This window comes from Heliangelus exortis, chromosome 1 (genome assembly GCF_036169615.1).
Source record: "Heliangelus exortis chromosome 1, bHelExo1.hap1, whole genome shotgun sequence".
In the NCBI taxonomy this organism is placed as follows: domain Eukaryota; kingdom Metazoa; phylum Chordata; class Aves; order Apodiformes; family Trochilidae; genus Heliangelus; species Heliangelus exortis.
In genome coordinates, this window is record NC_092422.1 from 63,661,369 (window position 1) to 63,674,996 (window position 13,628).

The following is a 13,628-nucleotide window of genomic DNA, read 5'->3' on the forward strand; positions in this document are numbered from 1 at the left end:
CTCAGAACATAAAGTTCATTAATCTCATAGTACATTTATGTCAGTAGGACACCTTGCTTTATCACTTCACAGGCTGTGATTTTCTATTTGATATTTTTGGATGGGGAGGATATGGTTGGGTTTGGCAGAATAAAGGGTGATATATTTTTATTTTGCTTTCTGGGGTGTATTCAGAAGCCTGTGTGCCAATGCAAAGATGGTCACATCATCACCTTGTGCAAACTGTGCAAGACTTACAACAACTTGTAGTATTTATAGGACTGGATGGCTCTGCTTGGCTGGATCACTGTGACTTTCTTAGAGCAGAGATAATGACTGTTTACTCTTACTTAAAGCCATAGTGTGACTTGAGATGTGTTTAGTATTAACATTTTTGCTTCTGGCATTGTTAAGAGAGAGGAAAAATCTAATTTTTAGTAAAATTCTCTGGCCTCTTAATACCTGTTTTTCAGAAATAGAGTTGACTCCTGTATTCCCCCTTTGGTTTGGTTTGGGAAAGATATCTCTCTGGAAGCAATTACTTCTCTCATCTTTTTCAGGCATTATACCCATGTGTTTTTTTCTCCAAGTTCAGTTCCAAACAACATGTTGGTGATATGTTGTTTCTGAAAAAGGATTGGTTTAGGCTCTTCAGCGAGATTTCATTTAGCAAATTTAGCATTCACAAACTGCTGTAATTGTGCAGCTAGATCAGGTAATGGCAGATACTAATATCTTTGTAGCTATTATTACCTCTTTCAGATCTGTGCTTCTATCAGCAAGTGAGAAGAATTGGTAGAATTAAAGATGCCTGTGGCAATTGTCTGGATCTTTCAAATTTTCCCCCTTTATATGTATTCAGTACTCTGAGGACTAGTTTGGAGAGGGGTTTTGATAGGCAATCATTTGTTTGTCTGCAATTCAGGATTTACCATTTGCATTCCAAATTTGCCTACCTCAGGAAAGAAAGCTTTCATTTGTTGCATGCAGTTCATGCCAGTGCATAAGGGCAAATTTATACTGCAGTTTCTAGGCATGTAGACATATTTGAGATTGCTTAAAGCTAATGTGCTTAGATTCTGATGGCAGTGTTCACCAACTTCTCACAAATCTGATGTGATGCAGTATTAACGAATCTAATTAATTAGTGTTTTATAACATAATGTAAAAATATAACTGAAGTTGAAGGACATGGACAAAGAACATTGCCTGGTAGGTTAAAAAAGAGCTAAGTAATTATAAAAAATGATGGACACATTAGTCAAAAGAAAAGTAATAGGTATTGTAGGTGTCGAGTGTTGAAACAGGAGGTAATGAATGACAGTGTTTAGATCTCATGTTGGAGGGCTAAGAGTCCTATTAATAAGCTTTTTTTCTTTACCCTGACATTTCCTTTGTTCAAATATTTTCCATCCCAAGAGGCACAAGATTAGATTGGTAACCCACTGGTATTGCTACAGGGAGGAATCTTGACCAGGACTGAAAGTTTTTTCAGTCAGTGTTGCCTAATCCACCCTCTCTTTAATTTTCAATCATATTTCTTTTTAATTAGAAGTGTTTTTCCATTCTTGTTCATACATCTTCATTTTGTAAGAATTTCCATGCATTTTTAAAATTTCTGCTTTCAAACTCACATAACTTCTCCTTGGCATCAAATGTTCACTGTCCCCTACTAGGGACAGAAGTTTTAAGCTGGTCTCAGCACAAAGACTGTCATGGCCCTGTGGACAACTGGAGGTAAGATGAGGCCTCTCTTGTTGAGAGTGGGGCTAAGGGTGATGGCCAGGAAAGACCTTGTGCCTCAGATGGCCATGGAAAGACGTGTAGGATCATCCTGAGTGAAGCAGGCTGACAAGTAAGCTACAAGAGTATCAGGAGTTTACATTACCCCTTGTTGAACTTTTGGGGGTTCCTGTCAGCCCATTTCTCCAGCCTGCCAAGGTCCCCTTGGATGGCAGCACAACCCCCTGCTGCATCAGCTATTCCTCCCAGTTTTTTGTCATCTCCAAACTTGCTGAGGGGGCACTCTGCCCCATCATCCAGGTTGCTAAGGAAGATGTTAAACAACATTAGCCCCAGTATTGGCTTGGGGGAGCATACCACTAGTGACTGACTTCCAGCAGGACTTGGTGCCACTGGACTGCTTTTATAGCCTTTGCTTTTTGTTTGCAGGTCTGATTTTGTCATTACACATATTTTTTTTCTACTTTCAGCTTTTAATATGTGCTTATATATCACATATGTATGTGTGATACCAAGGTCCAAAGTTTTTCAACTTGGCCTGGACAGATTCTACAGCTGCTTAAATGATTTGAAAATTAAACTGCAGGAGACTGTAAGAAAAAGATGAAAGGAGGGAAAGCAAGATGTGTGATATAAAACACGAGACCCAAAAATTGGTGTGCAGGGGAGAAACTGCATAGCTTGACCAAGTGGAGAAGTGAATGGTGAGAAATTACCATTTCCCCAACTCCTGCAGAGGTGATGCATATGAAGTAATGAGCTTCATCACTTCTTCGTGATGTTTGGGTTTTATTTTGAGCATCACACATTTGTAGGCAACTTCAGCTTCCAAAGGCAAAAGCAGGAAACAAAAATTTATTCTTATAAATCTGACTAAGCCAATTTACTGATGCATTTAAGTTGAGTCCTCTGTTTCCATGAACTGGTACTGAGCTTATAGTACTTTCTAGTGTCCATCAGTATATTTAATACCTATGCCATTTCCTTTTTGCTTACCAGTTTGAAGGAACCATTAGTGGAAAAACAAACACAGAATGAAACAAAGTTAAGTCTCCCTGTAAGAACTGAAGAATAAGAAGCAATGTCATGCCAAGCGTGCATGTCTTCAGCAGGATACAAAATCCTCTTCTGTACATCAGAGAGGAATTCTTCTTGAGATTTGCAGAGAAACAGGGCACAAAGTTGGCTTCAGTACAATTATTATTCACTGGAAATAAAATCACTTGAATACAAATTATAGACCATTATGTTTCAATACATGAAAAGGGTTGATTTTTAATGTAGTTCAATACCTCATTTAATATTTTTAATCAGTTTTGGAAAGCCTTCAATATCTTGACACAGACTGAAGCTTATAATTTTTTTTTAATTGTTTTAATGAGAATAACTTGGATAGACCTGTGTGTAGAAAGGTAGCAACTACTCATTTGGGAATTTAATCTTTAGGAGCCAGGTTCATCAGTGTTAATTAGAATCCATACCCAACCTCCCTTCCAAAATTATCATACTGCTCTGTAGAAATGATAGCTTGTCATCTCAAGTCCTGCTGTTTCACATTTTGAACTACTTAGAAATTATATTGCTGTAGGTAAAAACCCACTGTATTGGATAGAAAGGAAGAGATGTGATACTGAGGTATGGAGACAAAGAGGCAGGAAAATCAAGTGCCTCTCTTTTCTAAAATACTGTTGAGTGAGACAATAAGAAAAACCTATGATGGCAAATCCTGTTCTTTATATCTGGTTTTGAATTTCATCTTATAGGCTGCACTTTTATTACATTGAAGAAGCCTTATCTATTGTCCTTTGCTTACTTCTCTAGGGGTTATAGAGCAAGGAAATCAAGATTGCATTCAAGAACGACTGGCAGTCTAATGGTAAAAAGGATAGATTTGGTTCTGTTAAATTTGGGAACATACTTAGGTGAAATGTAGATAAGGTCATCCTGAGGACATGTTCTTATTCCACTTCACAGAGTACTTAGACAACTTCTTCTGCAGCAGAAGCAATGAGCAGTAGATTAAATGTTGATTTTTAAATTTTTTTTCAACTTTTGCCCTGATCTTCCTCAGGCAAATTGCTATTTGCCTGGATAAGATACTCTCTGCAGTCATTCTCATTCGAATGGCTATATATAGCTATCAGCATCTGGCACACACACTAGCAAGTGTTCTTTATATCTGAAATCTTTTTTTTCACCTATCAGTTCTATCCCCATAAATTAATGGAAAGCAAAAAAACCCAGCCCACAATTCTTTCCTCTCCTTCTTCCTTCCCTAGGAAAAATCCCCCCAAATATGGACTTAATGTCAGTAATTATTTCAAAACCAGACTCTTTCAAGAAGAGCTTTGGTGCATGGCATGTATAATAAGTAGTTCCATTCTAGTTTAAAATTGAAGGTAGAAGTTCATGTGTGAAAAAAACAAGTGCAGCTACATCTCATTTGACAACAGAAGCTCCAGGGTAGACTAAATTGGGATGATAGCCATGATCAGTGTGTGCTTCTCCTGGAAATACCACATATCTGGAGCTACAGGAAAGTAGAGAGGAGACTGTGTCTTATGAGGAAGGAGAAAGATTTAAAGGAGATCTGAGTTAGTGCTTTTCATCAGAGGCATGACACCACCTTCCCTGTGCTGCAGTGGTGCCTGTTGTACTCTTGTAGGACTAGGAATTGAATCCAGATTTTTCTTCTCTGCTTCTCAGGGTGTTCAGTTCTGTCCCAGAAAGGTAGAACTGAGAACAGAAGAGCAGTTCAATAAAAACAAAGGGAGAGGTTGAATGCGTTAGCAAAAAAAGTCCAGACTTTTTCCAAAACAATTCTAGGATGTGCTCAAATAGGCTGGAGACATTAAGTGCAGAATTAAGTGTACTGAGACTCCTCTACCATTTATCAGCTTTTTTGAAGAACTGCAGTGCTTGAGAAGCCAGTTAGCAATCACAGCACTCGAGTACCGCAAGTACTGTAAGTACGAGCCAGTTGTAGATGTGTTTTCTTTCCCAGATGTTCATGGGAACGAGTTAGCAAGCTGCATTTACAAGAAGACACAGCTCAATTCATCCCTGTAATGGTACCGCTGACCTTCCCCACAAATAAAGGATGTTTTCCCACGTTAAACAGGAAGAGCTGGACAAGAAGAACAGTGTGGTGCAAAGATCCCCGCTAGTCGTCGGGTATTCAGGACCTTCGAGTGTGTCTGTGGGAGGGCTGTGCATTACTGCCTGGTTTTCTGTAGGAGAGTTCAACAGACTAGGACTGCAAAGAAAGAGTGTATTAAACAGACAGAGTGGTATTTGAAGCACTCTTAACAAACACAGTGGAGACAGCAGTGTGCAAAGATGGATTTTCCATATAGTTTTCTAATTGCGACACAAGCCTCTGCCTTTCTCGCAGGCGCTGAGGCACACAGGCAGTTGCACTGAACACAGTGGAACTTGTCTCCCCAGTTATTTTTCCATGGTTGCTCTTATAGAAGGAAAATACTGTTTAGACACCTTTACTTGCCTTTTAGAACTCCCTCGCTTTAATGTTTCTACTCCTCTTTCCTGTCCCTTTTGAATTAAATATCAAAGTCTTTCCCTGGAAAAGCACCAGCTAAACTTATCCGTAGGTTTTTGAAAATTAAGCATTTATTTACATAGAACCTAAAGTTTTCTTTATGGGCTGATTACCATATGGTATGTGTTATGCGTTTGTTGCTATGGTGAATCACTTGTTGTTCCTCATTGTTTTTCACTGACTGTCATCAGAGAAAAATCTCTCGAATCTGGATGTAAACTTATGATTGTCAAGGGAATTCCTTAATGTATGCACCTGCCTTTTTGTAAGTTTTCCCTGAGGTTGTTTTTTTCTATTAATTGAAAAAATATTTAGAGCAGTTCATTGAGGTCTTATATAAGTAAGATCCTCCCTTTGATAAAATTGGTGTTTCCACCTTTCCAAAACTTGGAAAAGGAACACTTTGGGAATAAGGAGAGCTCAATGAATGTAAGAATATAGTTCATTGTGAGAAAAGTTTGTTGTTCTTCTTGCTTTTTTTTTTTTTTTTTTCCTCACAGAGTGGATGGTTTGGTTTATGAATCAGCTCTGGAGCTGATACAAAAGTGAGTGCATAAAAAATGTCCACAACTCTGTATAATTGCTTCTTTAGTTCCTTTTGGTAAGCACTAAAGTTATTGATGAAGGAAATAAGGTTCCTAGAACTACAGAAAAACAGGTTTTAATTGCACATTTTGTCTTTTTTTTTTTTTTCTTTTTTTTTTTTTTTTTTTTTTTAATCCATTGTAGTGCTTATGATGATGATAACTGGATGTAATAAAAATCCTCTCCACCAGAAACAAAGTAGCCTAATAGACCTCCTTTGTGAAATGCATCTGGGAAGATACATGGCACTGCTATAGCTTTCCCACCTTTGGCCCCATTAACATGGATTACTCCCAAGCCTGGAAGGGTATTCAGCAGCTGGAGAAAGAGGCTGTTCTCTGGATGGGATTGCAGGAGCTGCACGCTGGGGCATGATGCTCCTGCATGCACAAGAAGCTGTCCTCAGTGCTAGGTTCTTTTTTGCTGAGCATCTCCTCCCCGTCTGCTTCGTGGCTGCTTAAACAAAGGAGTGCTTTTAGAAAGGGGTAGGTTACAGGCAGAGTGAGGGTGGGCTTGCTGTGGATTTCAGATTACCAGTGAAATACTTAGATGCACTCTGCTTCTCAGACCTTACCTTGCACAACACTGGAGCGTTGTATCAGGGTGCAGTCAGGTGTGGAGTCCAAGCCCTCGTTGCTCCTGCAGAGTTATTAATGCCAACTCACAGTCTCCTTTCAATAATTATAGCAGGGTAGAACATTTCAGTCTACTTTTTGTCTTCACAGCGATCTACAGAGGATCATGTGGGATATAAAGGTGGTTAAGGATTTGTTTTGTTTTTTTTTAAATATCCACAAAAAATACTTTTCTGCTTTTTTTCTGTAGTTTCCCCAGTATTTCATGAATCAGAGTGACATGGAGCTGTCACTGCTGAACATATTCACAGGGGTCAGTTATGACTGATGAACAAGAGAACCAAAGGACAATGCAGTGAGCTTCACAGATCACTGTTAATTCCAGCTAAATAAATAATGTGTATGAGCCACTTGATGTGTAAGGTTAAAGAGGTCAGACCTCCAGTAATTGTTGCAAATGCATCCAGCCAGGCCAGAAGCAGTTAAATTCTATATTGTTGGTCACATATCCACTTACAGTAAATGAAGGCAAATATACCCTTAAATATCTGCATATAACAGGCCTTATTCACCATGCACATCGTAAAGTTGTCATTTCCGTAGCACTTCAGAATAGGGAAGATCTATCCCTGTGGTACCACAAAATAGCTTCCTAGAAAAGTAATTAACAGAAGGCTCTTTTTTTTTTTTTTTTAAGTTCAGAAAAGATAAATAACGTAGGCGTCTGATTTCCTGTCACTCTTGGTTAACTTTGTATGAAAATGGATAGCTTCCAAATTAAAGTAGGCACCGGCCTGTCTGGAGAAAAATGCATCTGTAAAGAAATGTGTACATTACATATTCATGTAGTTCCAAATCTCTTAATTGTATTTTATTTATAACAATTGCATGTTCAGAAATACGGTGCTTTTTTTTTTTGCTTCTGGAGTTAAAACCAGCATGCCAGAAAGGCTGAGGTTACTTATTACATGGTCTAGGATAAGCATTTCCTTTCCCAAATTCCCTCCTACATGCCCCACTCTCCTCACTCCCCACAAGCATGTTTCTCCAAGAGATGGAGGCTCAGTGTGAAGCGGCTTTACACCACATTGCATCCAGAAGATAAATACACAAAAAGCATTCAGGCCAGTGAGCCACATGGCTGGGAATACTGAGATCCAGCATTTTCTCTCAGAACCAAAAATTGCTATTCATATTCCTCTGCATGTAAAGCAAATGGCTGCAAGGGAAGCTTGTGTAGCCAGCAAGAGACAAAAACCAAGACAATTTCTTGTTAACTCCTGTCACTAACACGTGTTTAAGGAGAGATTGGATTTAAAGTGCTCCCTCTGCTTTGTAACTGTTTTCAAATGAGATGCTGAAGATTATGTGTTTTTTTCCTTGCAAGTGCCAGAGATTATTAATATTCAAATACCAGCAGTAATCTGTTGTTAATCAAAGTTTGCATTTATTTTAAGCTACTTGTGCAACTGCATTCAGATGCAGAGGCAGTTACAACTTTATGTGACTGCTACAACTTCTAGACCTGGTGTAGAAAAGGGAAAGACAGCTGTGAGGTTATTGATTACACACACAAACCCAATATTAATACAAAATACATAGAATGTCTGTGATTTGGCAGGTATGCATTATTTTTTCAGAGGCCTTCTCTGATTTGAATGACAGTCTCAGAGACATCTGATACAAGAAAATATATTAGGTAGCTAATTTCTGATTTCATGGAAGTATCAGTTCAGAGTGGAAGTTTGCTGTCTAGAAGAAAGGCATGGAATGAAGGACTAAGTGCAATTTGAGAGGGACAGTTTGAAAAATACCATAAGCAGATAATGAATTACTTTCTTGAACTGAATTGTAAACATTTAGCATGCAGGAAAAGTTAAACATACATAGACAGAGAAGACTTAAGAATGAGCAGGGGCCTGTAAGAGTGGAGGAGTCTGAGAAAAGAATTATGTGGCGACCAGAAGAGAAAAGAGTGAAATTATGCTTTGAGAGATTAGTCATGGTGTACATTTTTGTCCTCAAGGGAGGGCCAAGTGCAATGTGAGATCGGCAGTTTGAAAAATACCGTAAGTAGCAGTTGTAATTTATGATAAAGTCTGCATGCAAGATATTTCAGTCTCTTCAAGATGGCTGAGCAGGCCTCAAAACTTGAGGGTTTTTTTGCAGTGTGCTTGTTCCACTGAAGAAGCCTTTGGGAAACACTCTTGCTTCTTGTGCAGTTCCTGCTCCCACCTGGGAATGGACCCATGTCCAGAGCAACACCTCTGACAATGGAACTGCTCTATTGTGGTTATTTCTAAAGTTTGTCCTCTCCCTTAAGGACAGGAATTTAGATGGTGGCCATCACCTTCTTCACAGATGTGATAACATGGTCATAGGAGGACAATGCAGTACTCATCTCCATGTAAGTGGCATGGCAATATGCACAGCACTGAGCTGGGATGTAGATGTAAATTCTGTGGGAAGGTGGGAGAGGCAAAACCTCATGCTTACACAGGACATGCTGAGTGTCTGTGAACAGCCTTTACACAGAACTGGAGTCTTCAGAAACACAGCAGGTTTTGTTTCTTTTTTTTTTTTTTTCCTTCCTTTTTCCCTACTCAGAGGGTTTATAGCTTCTGATAATACCCAATAAGCCAAAAACACTGCATCTTTTACTACTGTAATCTCTTCCATTCAGGAGTTTCAAAGCTCTTCATAAGCACTAATGACAACTCTGAAAAGCATACATTGAATCTGGTTACAGGGGGGTTAGCCAAGGTGCAGGTGGATGGGGACACTGCTCGTGATGGCACCTCCAGCAATTACTCCACAGAGCAGCAGTGCCCCCCTTGGCTGAGTTTGCTGGCGGTCCAGGCTGAAGAACCAGCTGGAAATGATGCAGGAGCCTGAGATCCAGGACAGGATGGTGTCCCTTATCCCATCTCCAGACTGAGGCTCAGACATGCTCATGGGTGGCTGCAGCCTGGAGCCAGCACAGCCAGGGTGCATTGGTGTCAAAGCAGAGGCAGAGCTTGAGGGACTGGACCCCCAGTTCTGATGTTCACTACAGCTTGCCATGTAGCAGAGCAGTGTCTGAAACTCTTCCATAACTTGGCACTGGAGTTAACACAGAAGCATAAGTAAAGGCTTCTTGCTAAACTCTGAATTAATGCTTCTCACTGTATTTCTTCCTATCACTTAGGTCACTTGAGGCAGAGATGGTTCCCGAGTGATTATGTCACTTATGGTTTACCACTTCCCTCTGAGTTACTCACTTCACATGCTCCACTAGAAATTAATAGGAGTTTTGTCATTGCATTCAGTAGTAGCAAGATCAGGATTTGACAGGGGTGAATTATTTCTTTTCTACATTGTATGAGCTTCCTTTGGTCAAGAAGATATTGCTTGAGGGAAGATAGTCTTTTTTCTTCAGTCTTTCTTTGTTTTGTTCCAGAAATGGAAATGTAATACTTGCAGTTGTTATTTGACATCCTTATTACTTTGAAGAATGTCAGCAATAGTAATACAGAGTAACAATTGGTGGCAGAAGGTGGCATTTGAATTCAGCAGTGCTATGATGTTTTAATCTATTAACTTCTGGACGGATCTTTAGAACATCAAAGGAGCTTCTTGACCAGTTGGAGGTACTTGAGTCATTTTTTCTGTCTTGTAATTAAAGATTCCAGCTCCCTGTTCAGAATCAGTTTCCTCACCAACTCTTCAGTGAATAAATCTCTGCGAGTGATTTCCTGACAGTTGTACATTAGGAATTATGGCACATCCCTGCACATAACTTACAGAACTATCTCAATACACAGAGAAGAGACCATAAAACACGCTGAACGGGGATTTCTCAGATATGCTAATTGCTGCTATGGAAAGAGCACGGGGATGAAGAGCTGACACAGAGGAAGTTCCAACTAAAAAGTACCTGCCACAAATCTTTGAAGGTTCATGGAGGAGCGAATCCTGCTGCTGCTGCCACTTCACAGCCCAGCTTGGAGGAGCGAGGCCTTTGAGCTGAGAGAGTCCCAGCATGGAGAGCAGGCAGGTCCCTGCAGGACAGTGCTGTGTCCAGGCAGGGGATGGGATGGGGTCTGTCACCTCTGGGAGCTGCTGCTGGCATAGAGGGGCCAGAAGAGTTGGCAGTGGCATGGGATGAATTCTCACCTTCTCAGCTCTTCTCTGCCTCGGTGCAATGCCCAGGCTTAAAATAGACCCAAGTGCAGGCTAATTTATTTCTCTTGAAATGCACTCGATCTCATTTCCCACTCCCACCTTCTCATCTATGAGCTTGACTCTAAACATAAAGCTGCTATTTTCCTTTGATAGATTTTTTGTTTATTCAGAGCATGGGATGGTCTAACTATTGGACATCCACTACCTCTTCCGTGAAGCTTAGGTTTGCCACTCAGTGACAGGAAGGTGCTCTCCACATAAAGGATCCTCCAGATTTTTTGCAAAATTTGTATGAAATGGACATCCACACCAAGCTGTGAAAATTAACTCCATACCTGTAGAACATTGCCCTCCCCCCAAAAAAAATTACAATGCAGAATGGGAGACAGAGTTCAGCGGATGTCCTGTAACTAGGAGTGAATTACACTCTTGTAGATTTTTTATAGAATCATATAATGCCAGGTTGGAAGGCACCTCAAGGATCATCTGATCCAACCCTTCTAATATTATTATTATTATTATTATTATTATTATTATTATTATTATTATTATTATTATTATTTATATGAGATGTGTCGATACCCTGTTGAGCTGAGACTTAAAACTTTCCAAAGTGAAGGAATCCATCGCTTCTCTCTGCTGGGAGACCATTGCAATGTCTGACTGTCCTCACAGTGAAAAACTTTCCTCTTTTATAATTTTTAAATGATACCTTTTATGTACTGACTACAGATAGGTATTTTTGCCCTCAGTGCAATGGGGCTGGTTCACTGAACTTATTTTAAGTAGGCAATTAAACATCGCTGCTTCATACTGATTTTTAGCCATCACAGTTGAATCTTTGCCTTAGGTTGACCCAACAAACCCAAAAGAAATCAAAAGTTCTGCACCCTGGCAGCTAACAGCTGTTCTTCTGCTTCTAGACCTACACACTTGTATTGAAAATAATTTTTCTGTGCTATCTGTGAAATGCTCATCCTGCTAAGTATAATTATTAATGTGGAAAAATGAAAGCAAATAGTTATTATTCAATAATTATAACATAGAATAGGATTTTTTTTAATAAATCAACTAAAAATAAATCAACTAGACAAATCAAACACTATAGAAATGAGTTGTGCCTTTGCAAGCCCTGTGGGAAATTCAGCTAACTGAACTGAAAAGTGTCAGTTTCTAGATAGGCAAGAAAGTCTGCTTAATTTAAATAAACAAATTCAACTACTTGCCTCCTTATTTTAAAGTCGTGGTTTTGGGCATGGTCACGTACAACGAGCAAAGTAATTTCAGTGCAGGCTGTGTGGTTTGAAACACCAAGCAAAATACAATTAACTTGAAAATGGCAAATTGTAATGCTATTTAAAAAAAGAAAAAAAAATTCTGCCTTCCGGGTGTGACTACCTTTTAAATGTGATGATGTCACCCTGTGAGCCATTAAACTGTTATCAATGAGCAGGCTCTGCATTTTGTAATGATTACTGGTGGAGTTGAAAAAGACTCTATGATGTTCCTTCAGTTTCTTCATCATTTTTGTTTGATAATTGTCCTAAAAATCAATGACAGTTACTGAGTACAGAAATGTGATTGAACCAAGTATAAATATAGGCAGCAATTTAGGCTGTTCTTACTCAATAGGAAAATGTCTTTGGATAATAAGTGGATTCCTATCTAAATTCATGAGTTCTTTTATGACATTTTGGGTTAAGCCTGAAATAGATTAATCTTTTTCTGATAAAGTTGCATAAGCTGTGATTTCTCCGGTGACCACATTTAATTGGATATTAAATAAAGTGCTTATCTTTACACCAACAGGTTTTATAGGCCGGATTTTCTTTTTCCCTTGAACTCTTTTTTCAGAGATTAAGTAACAAGTAGTAGTCACACACACAAATTTTTTGATTAAACCGTGATATGCTCAGATTAAAAATTAGTCTGTGTTGATTCAGGTACACTTTTGGGGTGCATCAATGCTACTGAGGGCTAAATGCACAGGATAGAGAGGAACTGCAGGATGATGCCGAGAGCCATGAGTACAGGTCAGGTCTGCATATCTTTCCATCCTACATATTCTTCAGCAAATGTATGATGGGATGGTTTTTCGTTGGGTTTGACAAGAACTTGAACTCCTGATAATGTTTTTGAAAACAGCTTTAGGCTGGGATTCATTATGCAAGGTGATGTACAATCTCTCAGGCAGAGGTATCCTGTGATAGACCCTGTAAGCCCTGGAAAGGAACAGGAAAGGTTAAACAGGAACCTAGAAACTAAACTAGCTTGTTGCACCTGGAGATAAGAGGTAGGGACAATGCTGAGGGAAGTACCCAAATGGAAAAACAGAGATGGTGTTCAGGAGGGAGAAGACTTAATAAGGTGAGCAAAGACCACACTTGGGAGGAAGAGTGATACAAGGAGGAGAGGATGGAAAAGGTGGAGCAGAAAGCACAGCCTGGCTGGTACAGGAGGCATTGGTCTGGTACTCTGTGTACCAGGTAGACCAGGGGAGGTAGACCAACAAAAGGGCTCAGAGGGGCAGAGGATAGTTAAAACTCACTGCATTTCCTTTAATGATAACAAAGGACACTCTTTGGAGCTGAGAGGACACTTCTGTCCCTGAGCAGGGCAGCACATAGAAGGAATCTGCCTGGATGGCTCAGGTGCATGTGTGAGATGGGTGGGAAGAAACAGAGCAGCTGTGCGGAGTAAGACAGGAGGCAAACCACCAGTGTGAGCCAGAGGCCTTGCAAGGGGAGGAAATGAAGACACTTGTGTTAAGTAAGCTGCACGAAACCAAATGATGTGAAACTCATGCTAATTTCCATTTTTTCCCCACTGATATGACATATTGTGAATGTGGGAACAAACTGATGCCTCCCTATGTAATCAAGCCTACTTCTGACTTTCTGAGCATGGAGTTGAAAGCCTTGTGATACTGTTTGGTTGGTTTTCTCCTCATATTTGGGACAAGAGAATTGCAGCAGCACTTTGAGGTCTGCTCAGGAGCTTGGACAACCCTTTCCTGGTGGATT

At 39.7% G+C, this 13,628-nt stretch overlaps 1 protein-coding gene across 3 annotated transcripts in view; it reads left to right on the forward strand.

The window, feature by feature from the left end:
* Window positions 1–13,628, forward strand: part of AFF3 (ALF transcription elongation factor 3) — a 333,250-nt gene that overhangs the window by 55,740 nt on the left and 263,882 nt on the right. The window lies entirely within an intron of this gene.